Source organism: Carlito syrichta, unplaced genomic scaffold (assembly GCF_000164805.1).
Source record: "Carlito syrichta isolate Samal-C Ts95f unplaced genomic scaffold, Tarsius_syrichta-2.0.1 Scaffold288097, whole genome shotgun sequence".
NCBI lineage: Eukaryota > Metazoa > Chordata > Mammalia > Primates > Tarsiidae > Carlito > Carlito syrichta.
In genome coordinates this window covers 191,006-207,127 of record NW_007232193.1, presented here as the reverse complement: position 1 = coordinate 207,127, position 16,122 = coordinate 191,006, and the positions used below count along the sequence as shown (strand labels likewise).

The 16,122-nt window shown below is 38.4% G+C and overlaps 1 pseudogene; it reads left to right on the top strand.

The window, feature by feature from the left end:
* Positions 1-15,326, top strand: part of LOC103255411 — a 26,988-nt pseudogene extending 11,662 nt beyond the window's left edge.
* The last annotated feature ends 796 nt before the right edge of the window (positions 15,327-16,122 follow it).

Here is a 16,122-nt window from a genome sequence, read left to right as displayed (position 1 = left end):
CCCACTTTTCAACATAGTTTTGGAAGTCCTAGCTAGAGCAATCAGATAAAAGACGGTGATCAGTGGTATCCAAATAGGAAAAGAGGAAGTTAAGTTATCCCTCTTTGCAGACGACACGATTATATACCTCGAAAACCCCAGAGAATCTGTCAAAACTTCTTTGCACTGATAGAGGACTTTGCCAGAGTCTCAGGGTATAAAATAAATGTGCAAAGGACAGTCACATTTCTTTATACCAACAATAAACAAGAAACCCAAATAAAAAACATAACCCCCAGCCGGACTTGGTGGCTCAGCTTCTAATCCTGTGCTTTGGGAGGCTGAGGTGAGTGGATTGCCTGAGGGTTCGAGACCCGCCTGGGCAACTTGGTGAGACCCCCATCTCTACAAAAAAAAAAAAAAAAAATTAGCTGGATGTGGTAGCATGCGCCTGTAGTTCCAGTACTTGGAAGGCTGAGGCGGAAGGATCGCTGGAGCCCAGCAGGTCGAGGCTGCGGTGGCTGGGAGCATGCCACTGCACTCCAGTCTGGGTGACAGAGTGAGACTCCAACTCAAAAAAAAAAAAAAAGAGCATAACCCATTCACAATAGCCACACAAAAAATGAAATACGTTGACATCTTCCTAACCAGAGACATGAAAGACCTTGACAACAAAAACTGCAAAGCACTGCTTAAAGACCTCAAAGATGGCACAAACAAAAGAAAAATATTCCATGCTCATGGTTTGGAAGAATCAACATTGTTAGATGTCCATCCTCCCCAAGGCAATCTACAGATTTAACACAGTACTCATTGAATTATCAGCAGCATTCTTTTCAGACCTGGAAACAATAATACGTGAATTCATATGGAAATATAAACGACCACAAATAACCAAAAGAATCCTCAGCAAAAGCACACACACAAATAAACAGAAACTAAGCGGGAGGCATCACACTCCCAGACTTTAAACTTTATTATAAAGCTACAGTAATCAAAACAACTTGGTATTGGTACAAGAACAGACCAATGGAACAGGATAGAGATTCCAGAAACAAAACCTCAATTTCTCAACCAACTCATCTTTGACAAAGCCTCTACCACCAACAACTGGGGAGAGGAGAACCTATTCAGTAAATGGTGCTGGCAAAACTGGCTGACCACAAGTAGAAGATTAAAACAAGACCCCTATCTATCACCATACACAATACACAAAAATCACCTCTAAATGGATCAAAGACCTAAATGTAAAACCTCAAACTATAAGAACCTTAGGAAATGCAGGAAAAAGCCTTATGGAAACTGGAACTGACAACCAATTTCTGATCAAAACCCCAAGTACCCAGGTCATAAGAGATAAGAAAGACAAGTGAGACCTCATCAAACTGACAAACTTCTGCAAACAGATTTTCTGAGGTCCTTGTACCCCATCTATTTTTAGAAGCATGGATGTGAGCATGCCACGTGGTGACTACCATTCTTCACATCAGTCAGTGGAATTATATATTGAACTTAGTGTCAGTCTTAATTCTGAGTGTTCTTTTTACAATGCAGAGGAGGACAATGTCTGAGACGCACAATTAATGCTCCAGGGTAAGAGTCATTTCATTAAACTAGTGTCAGCCATAGATTAGACTAAATTGAGCAACACAATTCCATCAGAGATATACAGATAGCTTTGAGGTGTTGGGAAAACTGGCTAGCCTTCACAGAAGAATGAAACCAGATGCCTGCCTCTCACCATATACAATAATTAACTCAGGATGGATTAAAGACTTAAATAAAGCTCTAGAAGAAAACCTGGGAAAAACTCTTCTGAACATTTGTCTGGTCAATGAATTTGTAACTAATACCTCAAAAGCAACTACAATAAAACAAAAAATTGACAAATGAGACTTAATTGGACTAAAGAACCTCTGTACAACAAAAGAAATAATCAACAGCGTACACAGACAACCTACCGAATGGGAGAAAATATTTGCAAACTATGCATTCAACAAAGGACTAATATCTAGAATCTATAAAGAACTTAAACAAATCAACCAGAAAAAAAAACTCCTTTAAAAAGGGGGCAAAGGACATGAATAGATACTTCTCAAATGAAGACATACAAGCAGCCAACTTACACATGAAAAATGCTAAGCATAACTAATCACCAGAGAATTGTAAGTTAAAATCAAATGAGATACTATTTCACACCAAGTCAGGGTGATCATTTTTAAAAAGTTAAAAAACAAAAACAAAAACAAATGTTGGTGAGGAGACAGAAGAAAAGGAAACTCTTAATGGGAATGTAAATTAGTTAATCCTCTATGAAAAACAGTATGGAAATTTCTCAAAGAATTAAAAATAAAACTGTAACTTGACCCAGGAATCTCACTCCTGGGCAGCTCCCCAAAGGAAATGAAATCATTTTTATCAATAAGACACCTGCACTGGTATATTTATTGAAGCATTATTTGCAGTAGCAAAGTCATGAAATTCACCTAAGGGTCCATCAGTGGTGGACTGGATAAATAAAACGTGGTACATATACACCAAGAAATACTACACAACCATAAAAAAATGAAATTATGTCCCCCCCATCCACGCAGATGTAGGAAGAGGTCATTAGTCTAAGTGAATTGACACAGAAGCAGAAAACCAATCATTGCATTGTCTCGCTTTGAAGTGGGAGCTAAACAATGGATACACATGGACATAAAGATGGAAACATAGACACTTGGCATTTAAAAAGGAGGGAGGAATGGAAGGGAGCAGCGGTTGAAAACTACCTATTGAGTGCTACATTCACTATTTGAGTGATGGGTTCAATAGAAGTCCCAACCCCAGTATCATGTGATATGCCCATGTAACGGACCTACAGAGTATCCCTCGAATCTTAAATAAAAATTTTAAAAATGGTGTAAGGCTTTTTTAAAATACATAGGTAGTGGGGAAAGGGCCTGACTTCCAAGTAGGGATACAGGGGGCTCCTATTTTTTATTTAGCCTTTTAGAACTTTTTGACTGAATAAAAGTGTTCTATTTTTAGGTGTCACTTTAAATAATGAAAATGAATTTTTTTAAAAAGATAAAGATGACTCTGGAGTCAAACAGATCTATATTTAAATAGAAGTCCTACCACTCACTATGTGTGCAAAGTAGGTAAATTATTTTGCACTGTGTCAGTCTCTATTTTCTCACCTATAAAATGAGTGTAATAGCTTTACCTTTAAATGAAATCTTCAAGTGGAAACTTACATATCTTTAAAGTGATTAAAAGTTTAAGTTAAATTTAAGCTATTACATTGATGTTAAATTAAATTTAGAAGTTAAATTTAAAAGTTGGAATCATTGTAAAGTCTCAACAAATTTTATCAAGTTATATGATCAATAAATAAAAAAGGAAAAACCCAAACCAAATAAAAAACTTGGCAAAATATTTCCATAAATATGAAATTAATGGAATAAGATTTTGACATGATCATGCTAATGTCAATTTATGTTGCATGATATAATTACCTTTTTATCCAATTGGTTTTCCTTAGATATTATAAAGGAGGAAAAATCATACCAAGTTATCAGTTGTTCTTTACTTGAAGATCATAAAAATAATATTAAGAGGTATATTGATGACTATATCAAAGAAGCATTGGATGACAGGTAATTTTTTAATTATTTGAACCAAACCAAAGAATCACTATTTTAGTGATATCAATGAATAGAGAGTTGCATGATATTTGAAGTGAGTGTAAGAGAAATGGATGGGTGGGTGGGTGGATGGATGGATGGTTGGATAAATGATGGAATGAACAAATAGAAGACAGATGGGTAGTTGGGTGGGCAGAGTAGATGAGTTCCTCATTCCCAGCTATCGAGTCTGTGTTGTTCCTCTTTCACTATATGCATGAATATAATTATAAAGAAAGCAGGAGTTGCTACTTCTGAACATTCCTTTAAACACTTTATCTACAATCTATGTGCATAATCTCTCCAACAAAGAAGCCAGGCTAGACACTTTTTCATTGTTGAGGTAAAACAACCACCTCTTCCTACTTATTTTTCCTCCTTTCTCTTCACATAAATTCACTGATGGAGGAAACTCTTATGAACACTGATTTTTAGTATTTTTGAAAATTTGCCTTTTAAAATCCTTTTTAAAAAATCAAGCACCCTTGATGATACATAATGAGACGTGAGCTTGAAACTTTTTGCCCTAATCTGGAATACCCAGAACCTCCTTCATCTGTCACATACATGAAGAGACATTCATTCCCCTCTTTGTTAATTACAGTGGTTTCACTCTCTTTTCTTTCCTTGAAAATTCTACTCAAGTAGTCAAGGTGGTGATCAAGTCTGGTTATTCTATAAAGCCTTCTTCCCCAACAAGCTGGAAGACCACATGCCCTCCTCCACAGGTCTTATATAAAGCACTCATTTGACACTTAGTCCATGACATCTTGTGGTGTTAGTTATATATTTTTAAGTATGTCTCTTGTTTCTTCTCCCCAGCTTAATTTCTTTGAAGACAAGTTCAACATATATGTTGTATATTGTCTGAGTTACTGAGACCACTGCCTTCCTGTGATTTTTCCAATTTATTTACTTCAAATGTGATTAATGTTCTCATCTTAAGAAATTTATACTGCATATGTTGAGTTTATCTGCAATATTTGACAATAATTCCTTATGTAAAATCTTTTAAAAAATGAAATAGATGATAATTTCAGAGAATCACTCCCCTTGTAACTTAAAGTTGATTCTAAAGAACAGGCAGACATCTGCATATCACAAATTAGTTCTCAACCTGAGAGCTTTCTTTATGGGCAGTGTCATGTTACAATGGTGTGCAGATTACAAGTTTGCTGGGCTATTGATTCTTTCCATCCTCACATGACCGGAAGGCCTGTGGTCTCCTGAGTTCAGGAACTTCCTCAGACATTCTCTTGTGTGCTATACTAACAGGATTATTTTCAATGCAATCTATAATTGGAAAACATTGAAGGATGATAGTCCTAGAAATAGTGCCATAGGCAAGAGTCTTAATTAGATGTCAGTAAAACTTTAGCATTATCTTATGAGAATGCTCCAACCAGCACGAAGTGGAAAGACTGATAATAAACTTCAAAGTAGGCTTTTATTTTTCATTGCTTAACTTGAAGGCTAGGAAGATGAATCTCATGTTCAGCTGAGATTTTGGATTCTGATAGTGTTATTAGAAAGTTCCTTGTGTAAGGCTATCTGTCAAATGCAGGACACAGTATTTAAATAAGACTTATTTGAGAAACCTGTCAAGTTACTTTTACAGATTTCTGGGAACAGGATAGTCGCATATAAAAAGGTAGTATGTAAATGAGTGTTCAAAAAAGCATCACAGAATTTATCAAGGAAACATAGAACTCTGAGATGTACCACAGTCAGAGATGGTTTCCAGAGTAAGGGACCTTGAATTGACATTGAGGGAAGGTGATTTGGCTCAATGGAAGAAATGGAAGGGAAGGAAGAGGAAACATTTTGGGGAGCAGAGCTATCTGGACCAGAGTGACCAGAGCTGAGGTATTTGTGGAAGAGTTGTACAATGTATAGACAGATACTGGTTATACTTTTACTTACCTGGGATATTTTGGAGTCTCCTAAACATGGAAATACAGACATTATACCTTCCCAAATATTGTTATTGGTTTTCTTTATTACAGAGAAACATTTGAAAACCTTTTAAAGTTAATGGAACGCTTCGGGACTCGATGTGGGCATTTTCTAAGCAGAAAAGATATCATGGATTCCTTAAAGAATGAGAATTTTAGCCGGGCTCGGTGGCTCAGCCTGTAATCCCGCGCCTTTGGGAGGCTGAGGTGAGTGGATTGCCTGAGCCCGTGGGTTCGAGACCCGCCTGGGCAGCGAGACCTCATTTCTACAATAAATAAAAAAATCAGCCGGGTGTGGTAGTGCGCGCCTGTAATTCCGGCTACTTGGAAGGCTGAGGTGGAAGGATCGCTGGAACCCAGCAGGTCGAGGCTGCGGTGGCCGGGAGCGGCCACTGCACTCCAGTCTGGGTGACAAAGACTCCAACTCAAAAAAAAAAAAAGAATGAGAATTTTGATCTAGTATTTGTTGAAGGATATGATTTTTATTCTTTCCTGATTGCTGAGAAGCTTGGGAAACCATTTGTGTCCAGTCTTCCCTCTTCATTTGGCACCTTGGACTTTGGACTACCATTCCCCTTGTCATATTCCAGTATCTGGTTCATTGTTGACTGACCACATGGACTTCTGGGGCTGAGTGAAGAATTTCCTGATGTTCTTTCATTACACCAGAAAGCAATGGCAAATGTTGTCTGTGTTGGACAGCATCATTAAGGAGCATTTCTCAGAAGGTTCAAGGCCAGTTTTGTCTCATCTCCTACAGAAAGCAGAGCTGTGGTTTGTTAACTTGGACTTTGCCTTTGATTATGTCCGGCCCCTACTTCCCAACACTGTTTATGTTGGAGGCTTAATGGCCGGACCTATTAAACCAGTACCACAAGCAAGTGAACCCTCAGCATTCAGTTTGGACTTCACACAGAGTCCTTCAACGAATAGTAGGTATCTGATACCAGTCAGTGGGATCCTGAGACTGAAGTAGATCAAGGCAAGGGAGGTACCTAGGACATGCTTTTTAAGGATTTACTCACTTTCAGGATTGTGCACTTATACTGTTAGACCTTGCAGAATCCTGAGATTGAAGGCCTCCTTATATGGGCTCCTCTAACCCCTCTCTTGCCTAGTCCTAGGCTTAGTAGGATTTGCCTTTTAATTAAACTTGCTATTTCCATTTTGTGTGATCATGTGTACAATAAATATGCACTTAGTGATCATTAAATGCAATAATTGCAAAGATGCTGACTTATTTACAATAATACAGACAACACTGTGAGACAAGGAGTAACCAGAGAGGGATTATGTGGGACTGACAACAAGAACTTCCAGGTGTTAACTCCAATGTCCCCTGCCCATAGACCTCTGGCTCCTGGCTCCACCTAGATCTTCTGATTTGATTTATTTAGGGTGGGCCCAGCCATTGTAATTTGTAAATGCTGTCCAGCTGATTTGAATGCATAGCCTGAACTCAGGACCACTGCTTATAGAGATTTTTTAAAGGGTTGAGAGGTAAGATTAGGTGGCTGCCTGTTGTCTATTAGCACTGGGTTGCCATTTTACAGAAGGTATTGTATATAATATACTGCTACCCATGGAAAGTTGTGATCATTTCCATTTTATAAATGGAAGGGGACCTCCCTATCATCATAAAGTTCAAGGCCCCTTAGGGCCTGGATTTGACCTGGGCCTTCCAGGCACCAACGTATCTATCCTTCCTCCCCTGACCTTGCAGGAAGAGTTGGGGAATGATCCTTGGGCAAGATGGGCGTGCGTTGGTGACAGGAGGTTTTAGGAACGGAACTAAGAGGGAAGGCACCCAAGAGGGGAGAGCAGGGAGCCCACATGTGGCGGTGGAAATGAAATGACCATAAGACTGGATTCCCTGGGAGACTGTGGCCAGGCTAGAGTAGTGGAAGATTCAGTTGCTCAAATAACCATGAAGATTTATAAAAGGCCTTAGCTATCAAGAATGTGGGTCAGGCCTTGGCACTGGGGCAGGTATGGGAATTGTTAAGGAGAGACTATGTGAGTTGAGACTTCAAGATAACAAATCCTTGCTTTCAAAAAATTTTAGTCTCTTTTTTGCTTATTTTAATTGTAGTCAAACATACACATTATAAAATTTAGCACATTAACCATCTTAAGGGTACACCCCAGGGACATTTAGACATTTACATTGGTGTGCAACTGTCATCACCATTTATCTCAGGAACTTAAAAAAAAATCTTCCCAAACTGAAAAGTTCTATGCATTAGACAATAAATCCTGATTTCCACCTGTCCCAGCCCTGGCAACACTGTTGTCCTTTTTCAATTTACAACTTTGATCACTCTAATTACTTTCTACAAGTGGAATCATATAATATTTGTACTTCTGTGACTGGCTAATTTAACTTAACATAATGTTTTCAAGAGCCTTGTTGTAGTGTCTGAAGTATTTCCTTCCTTTTAAGGCTGAATACTATTCCGTTGTGTTTATATTCCACATTTTATTTATTCACTGTCAATCAACACTTGTGTTGCTTCTACTTTTTAAATTTGTTTGTTTACTATGAATAGCTGCTGTAAACGTTGGTATACAAATATTTATTTGAGTCACTACTTTTACTTCTTTTGAATGTATACTTAGAAGTGGATTTGTTGAATTGTATGATCATTCTGTGTTTAATTTTTTGAGCCACTTTTATACAGTTTTTCACATTGGCCTTAGCATTTTACATCCCCATCAATAATGAACAAATGCTCTAATTTCTTAACACCATAGCCCACAATTGTTATTTTCTATGATAACCATTCTAGTATGTGTGAAGTAGTATCTAATTGTGCTTTTGATTTGTTGTTCCCTAATGATTAGTGGTGTTGACCAACTTTTTATATGCTTATTGTCATTAGTTTGTCTTCTTTGGAGAAATGCATGTGCAAGTCTTTGTCCATTTTTTGAATAGGGTTGCTTTTTTTTTGTTGTTGAGTTGTAGTTCTTGATATAATCTATGTATCAATTTTTTTAATCAGATATATGATTGGTAAATATTTTGTCCTGTTTTGGTGGGCTATGTTTTCACTTTGTTGACAGTGTCCTTTGACACACAAAGTTTTTATTTTTGTTAAATTCCAAGTTATTTATTTTTTCTTTTGTTGCTTGTGCTTTGGTGTCATATCAAAGAAGTCATTGCCAAATGCATGCCAAGAAGCTTTCTCCTGAAGTTTTCTTCCAAGTGATTTATAGTTTTAGATGTGACACTTAGGTCTTTGATCCAGTCTGATTTTTTTTTTAATATGGTGTAATGTAACAGCCCAACTTGATTCTTCTGTTTGTGGATACCCATTTTCTTCAACTCCGTTTCTTGAAATGACCGTCTTTTACCCAGTAAATGATCTAGTCTTGGCACTCTTGCTTTGTCAAGCTATCTGACCATATGTGTGAGTTTATTTCTGGGCTTTCTATTCTATTTCATTGGTCCATGTGTTTAAATTATGACAGTGCCACACTACTTGGATTGCTGTAACTTTGTGATATGTTTTGAAATCAGCAAATGTGAGAATTCTTTCTCTGTTCTTTTTCAATATTGTTTTGAGTAGTCAGGGTTTCTTGGTATTTCTTATGAATTTTAGAATGGTTTTCTACTTCTGTGGAAAAAAATTGGGATTTTGATAGGGATTGCATAGAATATGTACATCATTTGGGTAGTATTGACATCTTAATAAGCCTTCCAATTCATGAACCCAGAATGCCTTTCCATTTTGTTTGTGTCTTTAATTTCTTTCAGCAAACTTATGTAGTTTTCAGTGTAAAATCTTTCACCCCTTTGATTAAGTTTATTTCTAATTATTGTATTCCTTTTAACGCTATTGTCAATAAAATTGTTTTCCCAATTTTTTACTTAGAATTGTTTATCATCAGTGTACATACAGAAATGCAGCTGATTTGGGGGACTTGATTTTGCCGAATATGTTTATTAATGCCAACAGTGTGCATGTTGTGTGTATTGTCTGTGTGTATGTGTGATATAATCTTTAGGATTTTCTTTAAATAAAATCATGTTATCTGCCATTATTTCTTCAAATAACTGTTCCTTTCACTTGCTCTTCTGTGGCTCTTATAATGCAATATTTATCCTCATGATGGTGTTCTATATTTCTCTTATAATTTTTTCACTTTTTTGTTTCTCAGATTTGATAAATTTAAATAACTTGTTTTCAAGTTTACTGATTATTTCTTCTGCCTACTTGAGTTGAAACTCTCCAGATAACTTTTCAATTTAATAATTGCATATTTCAGCTCCAGAAATTTCTATTTTTGAATTTTATAATAAATTTATATCTTTTTGTTGATATTCTAAATTTGTTTGTATGTTGTTTTTCAAACAATATACAGCTCTTTGTGTATATTTAAGACAGTTCCTTTAAAAAATTTTGTCTAGGAAGTTCAATACCTGTGTTTCTTCAGGGAGGGTTTCTGAAGATTCATTTCATTCCTTTAGATTGGACAATTTGTCGATTTCTTTGTATGCTTTATGATCTTTTGTTGAATATTGGGCATTTAATAATTAGCTACCTATGCCAGTCTTTGCAGTCTGGCATGGAAGATCTTACTAATTAGCGAAGTATGTTTTTGAGTCTTTGGATCAGGATTAAGGTCTTCTCGGGTATATTCTGGTTATATGTCCTGTCTGTACTTTTGTGTATGCTTTTCTTCCCTCCAATTCCTCCTGTATAGTCAACTGCTTTTGAATGTCTCAATTTCCTCATGAGTCTCATACAGAATCTTCTACGGCCTTAGATATTTCATTATATTCTTCTTACCATAACCTCCTGACCCAAACTTTCAAAGATCTGCAGTATTCCTGCAGCTTTCACATGACATGGTACCTACCACTGCCTTCTACAGCTTCTGCTAGACTAATATCTGAACTTTGTCACCATTCCCTGTGTGAGCTCTGAATCAAGTGAGAAAAACCACTCACTAGAATAGCCCATAGACAACTTAAAATGTTGCAAATACTCTAATCCCTGCACTTGAGAGGCCAAGGCGAGAGGATTACCTGAGCTCACGGATTCAAGACCAGCCTGGGTAAAATGGTGAGATCTCATCTCTACAATAAATAAAAAAATTAGCTTGGTGTGAAATTAGCATGCCTGTAGTTCTGGCTACTTGAAAGGCTGAGGTGGAAGGATCACCAGAGCCTAGCAGGTCTATGCTGGGGTGGCCGTGAGTATGCCACTGCACTCTAGCCTGGGTGACAGAGTGAGACTCCAACTCAAAAAAAAAAATATTACAAATAGTTTCTACTCTGTTTCTTCGGGTTGAGTGAGGAAACCTGGAATTGAGCTTTTGCATGTTGACTATATCCTGCCATTCCAGGGCAAAGGTAAATAAAATGCAAAAGAAATTTCTACCACTTGAAGGTGGCTTTTTCTTGATTGGGCATTTGGTTGCTTGTTGTATACCTTTGACTGGTTTTCAAAGCCCCAATAGAGTTTTTGTTTTTGTTTTTGTTTTGGTCAGTCTCCTATTTCAAATAAAATACTTGAAACAATAATCAATCATTAAGAGGATATAAGATATAAGAACTATAAACATATATGCACCAAACAACAGAGGGTCAAGCAAAAACTGTTAGAATTGAGGGAGGAATAGACATTACCGTAGCAATAGCCTGATACTTCAATACTCCATTTTTAGTTATGGAAAAATTATCTACACAAGTGATCAATAAGGAAATTGTAATCTTGAACAAAACCATAAACCAACTAGACCTAATAGAAATATATAAAATACTCCTCTCAACAGCAGCAGGCTACACATTCTTCTCAAATGCACATGGCATAGGTCATAATACAAATATTAATAAAATTCAGGAGATTGAACTCAACAATGTATTTTCTCTGATTATAGTTGGATGTGCAAGACATTAATAACAGGGAAAGAATGGAAAAACTCACAAATTTATCATTCATATATGAAAATGTATCCTTAAGTATCAGAAAAATGACTTCTGGATTATCCAGACAAAATATGAGCACAGTATGGAGGACACTGAGCTGTGCTAGGAGCTATGAAAATAGTTTCAGAACAGTGAGGACAAAAAGCTGATGGGAGGATATATTTAGGAAACAGTCTGACTTTCATTTCATGGCCACCTAGGCTTGCACAAAGAATTTTGCCACACCCTTTCCTTTGTCATCTCTCTCCAGGACTTAGAGGACTTCATCGCCAAGTTTGGGGACTCTGGTTTTGTTCTTGTGGCCCTGGGCTCCTCGGTGAACCTCTATCAGACTCAGGAAATTCTCAAGGAAATGAACAGTGCCTTTTCCCACTTCCCCAAGGGGTCATATGGAATTGTCAGCATTCTCATTGACCCAATGATGTCAACTTGTCTGCAAATGTGAAAATCATGGACTGGTTTCCTCAGTCTGACCTCCTGGGTAAGGGCTGCCAAAATCTGGTCATCTCTTTCTATGGACCTATCTTTGGGGCTCATCAGGGCTCTGTCCTCTACCTGGGCATGTGTACCTGCCCAAGAAGAAGCAACTGATAGGTAAAGACTCACAGAGAAGGAAATGAGTTGCCAGCTGAAGTTCTTAGGGAATCAGATTATACTTCAAAAATAGCCCAAACAGCTATTTCCCCTTCTTCATGTCTAACCCAGGCCAGGCCTAAGTATCCAAACAGAAGTAATATTTTGTCATGTTGCCTTCACCCCTACTATATTTGACACTGAACAGGGTCACACCAATGCAGCCCAAGATAATATGTGAACCCAAGAACATACACCCAGGGGTACATTGCCAATGGTTTCAGTGACCTCCTGCACACCTATTTAGCAATGTGCCATTACACAAACATAAATCCACATGCATAAATACATCTTCTTTATCTGTTAAGGGTGTGAAGAACTCATATCCTCACAACATTGATGCCTAAATCTTTGAAGGATGTGACATGGTATCTGAGTGCCAAGTTGAGTAATCATACAGCTGGGTATTGAGTTATTTTGTAACAGAGAGCTCCTTACACCGCAATAAGTTTTCTTGTCCCTGTACTGCTGTTTGGAGACCTCTTACAGCTACCTTCAGTTTTAGATCAGAGGTTCATAACTAAAATTAGGGCTCAAAATCAGCTTGGCAATTTAAGATACAGATTTCTATACATTTAATTCTCAAGACATGAGAAAGGGAAAAGAATTTGATTTTCAAAGGGATGTAAGTATATTCTGATTCACATTTCTGTTGAAAAATACAGATTGAGTTTAACTCTTCATTTTAAGCAATCATTTTAGCTTGCTCTAAATAAAGGTGGGACAGGCAGAAGAAACTAGAAATATGGAAGTGTATGGTCCATTCTTCTCTGTTTTCATGGCTTCTCTTCAAACGGAGAAGACAGCCCATATAGTATACGTTTTATGAGAGACGAGGATGTGGGAAGTAAAGAGAGTAATAGCATGGAGAAAGAGAAGAATGGATGCATGGACGGAAAAATATGCCCTCTGCAGCTTTCCCTGGATTCTGGGTCTGAGTCTTAGAAGGGTTGTGACTGAGGTGAGGAGTTTCTATATAGAGGGAATGCTGGAATCCTGTATTCTAGAATGTGCACCTTTGGGTGTGTTCCAAGCAAAACCAGTGAATGCATTTTCTTAACATACCACCAGATTCCCTTGGCATTTCTTCTGCTCTTTCTGCTTTACCTGGTATTCTGAAACTTTTCTTCCTGAAATATTCCACTGTCTTTCTTATTTGCAACAGCTCACCCCAACATACATCTTTTTGTCACCCACGGCGGGCAGAACAGCATCATGGAGACCATCCAGTATGGTGTGCCCATAGTGGGAATACCAGTCAATGGAGATCAGCATGACAACATGGTCCAGGTAGTAGCCAAAAATTTTGGTGTCTCTATCCAGTTAAAGCAGGTCACAGCAGACACACTGACACTTAAGATGAAACAAGTCATAGAAGACAAGAAGTATGCAGCTCTGAGTATGTGGTCACTAAGGCTGAATGAAGATATAAAACGTAAAGGATACTTTTACGTATTTTTCACAAGAATAGCTAAAACTTCTGTGACACGAAATGCTATGTGTGTGGGGCTAACAGTTGACTTGTTTCTTCTGATAAGAAGGCTAACTTAGGTTAGATGCTGAGAATAACCTTCTTACCTTACGGCTTGTGAGAGTGACAAACTATATAAACAAAGTATCTTTGAAAGGTCATATATGGGAGTTTCTATAGTAGAATTCCAACTAAGGCAGCAGCCTTCTTTGTGTTTTTCCCCAGTGTGGCTTCTCTTCCCACCTCTGATCTTTTGTCTGTGCTGCTTCCTCTTCGCAGGGCTGGCTGCTTCCTGACATTTGGGTCTCTTCCTCAATGTTTCCTCCCTGGAGAGGCAATATCTTTGACCATCCTAACTAGCCTTCTCTCCCACTAAACCCAGTTAAAATACATGATTTCTTTTCTAACACTTTGCAAGATCTGAAACTCCATTTATTTATTTTTATTAACTATCTGTCTTCCCATATTGGAGAGTAGAGGGTCAGCTCCATGAGGACAGCAATGTGTATCTCTTGTTTTCCACTCTATTCTCAGTGCCTAGCACAGGGCCTGCCACAAAGTATGTTTTCATGAATTTCAGTTAAGTGAGGGAATGAAAAAGGCCTGGTGACTTCCGTGGTAACTGTCCATCTAGCCTATTATCTTATAGTCAAGACAAACTGAATACTTTATTATAGTTCAAGGGAAGAAACCCTGAATCAGGTGTGTGTGTGTGTGTGTGTGTGTGTGTGTGTGTGTGTGTGTGTGTGTGTGTTGTGTGCATTTTTTTTAGTTGGAACCTCACTTTGTTACCCAGGCCAGAGTGCCATGGTATGATTGTGTACACCACAGCCTCCACCTGCTGGGCTCAGGCGAACCTTCCATCTCAGTCTTCTGAGTAGCTATAACTACAGGTGCATGCCACCACACCCAGATAATTTTTTTTTTTTGGTTTATTGTAGAGATGAGGTCTCACCAAACCCATGGTCTCAAACCCATGGGCTCAGGCAATCCTCTCGTCTCCACCTCTCAAAGTACTGAGATTACAGGCGTGAGTCACCACTCCTGGCTCAGGCATATATTATATCACATATAGTCGTATGCATTTTTTACTTTAGTATACTATAAGCATCCAAGGGAGATGAACGAGTCCTTAGAGATTTAATCACTTTTTAATAGTCTAGCACCTTTAAGATTAATCATTGATCTTTGTATATGGGTATTTTCAATGAATTTTTCAAGGGGACTCAGTTAGACAGTGGTAAGTTCATTCCAAAAAATTATTGTTGAAATCCAGCCTTTGGGCATGTGTTAGAAAAGTGTTTGTATGCCTATGTGGACTCCCAAGCAACACAAAATCTCTAAGTTTTGTGAGATCATATCAGTAACACCACCCACTCTCTGTCCCCACCAACAGGCACAAGTCTGCAGCGGTGGCTGCCAGCATCATTAGGCGCTCTCACCCTTTGACCCCTGCCCAGCGCCTGGTTGGCTGGACTGACCACATCCTCCAGACAAGGGGGGTGGCACACCTCAAGCCCTATGTCTTCCAGCAGCCCTGGCATGAGTAGTATTTGTTGGATGTCTTCTTGTTCCTGCTGGGGTTCATCTTGGGTACCATGTGGCTTTGTGGTAAGCTTCTGGGTATGGTGGCCAGGAGGCTGTGTGGGGCCAGACCTGAGGCCAAGTGCTGCTTTGGGTAGGAGGAGGTGTGAGGAAGACCCTGGTTCTTTGAAGGTTCCCCCAACCCAGCACAGGCCACCTCTGATGTACTCTCTTTACCACCACCTGCTGATGATCTTGGAACTTTCTTCTTTCTACTGTTTGTCTCTCTTTAGGTCCATAGGCACCACTCAGGCTTTTTGACTTGCTGCTTGTAACTTGGAGTCCCCTAACAAATATAAACTTTCACTAACCTTACTCTCTTTTCCTGGGTATAGTACCCTGACAACTTCTCCTCCTTGTCCAGATGACTTCCCAATCTCTGTCCACCATTTCTCCTTCTACCACTTTTCATCAAAAAACACAGAAAATATTTGATATATCTCTAGAATATTTCAATTTTATCGCTGCTTCTTGCTTTTTCTGTAAGCTCTCCTCAAAGCTCAGGAAGCCTGGTTTGTTCCCCTGCATTTAAACGTGGACAGCCCTTGCCAAGACCTTGGGTCACTGCCTAAAACTCCTTCTCCAGAGAGCAGCTCTTTTGCTGATCAGACATGGAGTCTGTATTGGCCAGCTAAGATTGCTTTTATTTCACACTTTTCACTATTTCCTTCTCAAGATTCCCATCTTATAAATGGAGTATGGGGGACCTCAAGTAGAGAAGTGGAAACTTACATGGAAGGCTTTGTGGCCTACAACGGCTAAGGTATTTTTTTTTTTTTTTTTTTCATTAATCAGTAGTTTTTATTATGGTTTTGTGGGGTACAGTTAAGGGTAGGTGTACAATGACGTTTCATTCAGGCACCCTGTAGATAAGAAGTGTTTCCCATCCCCCGA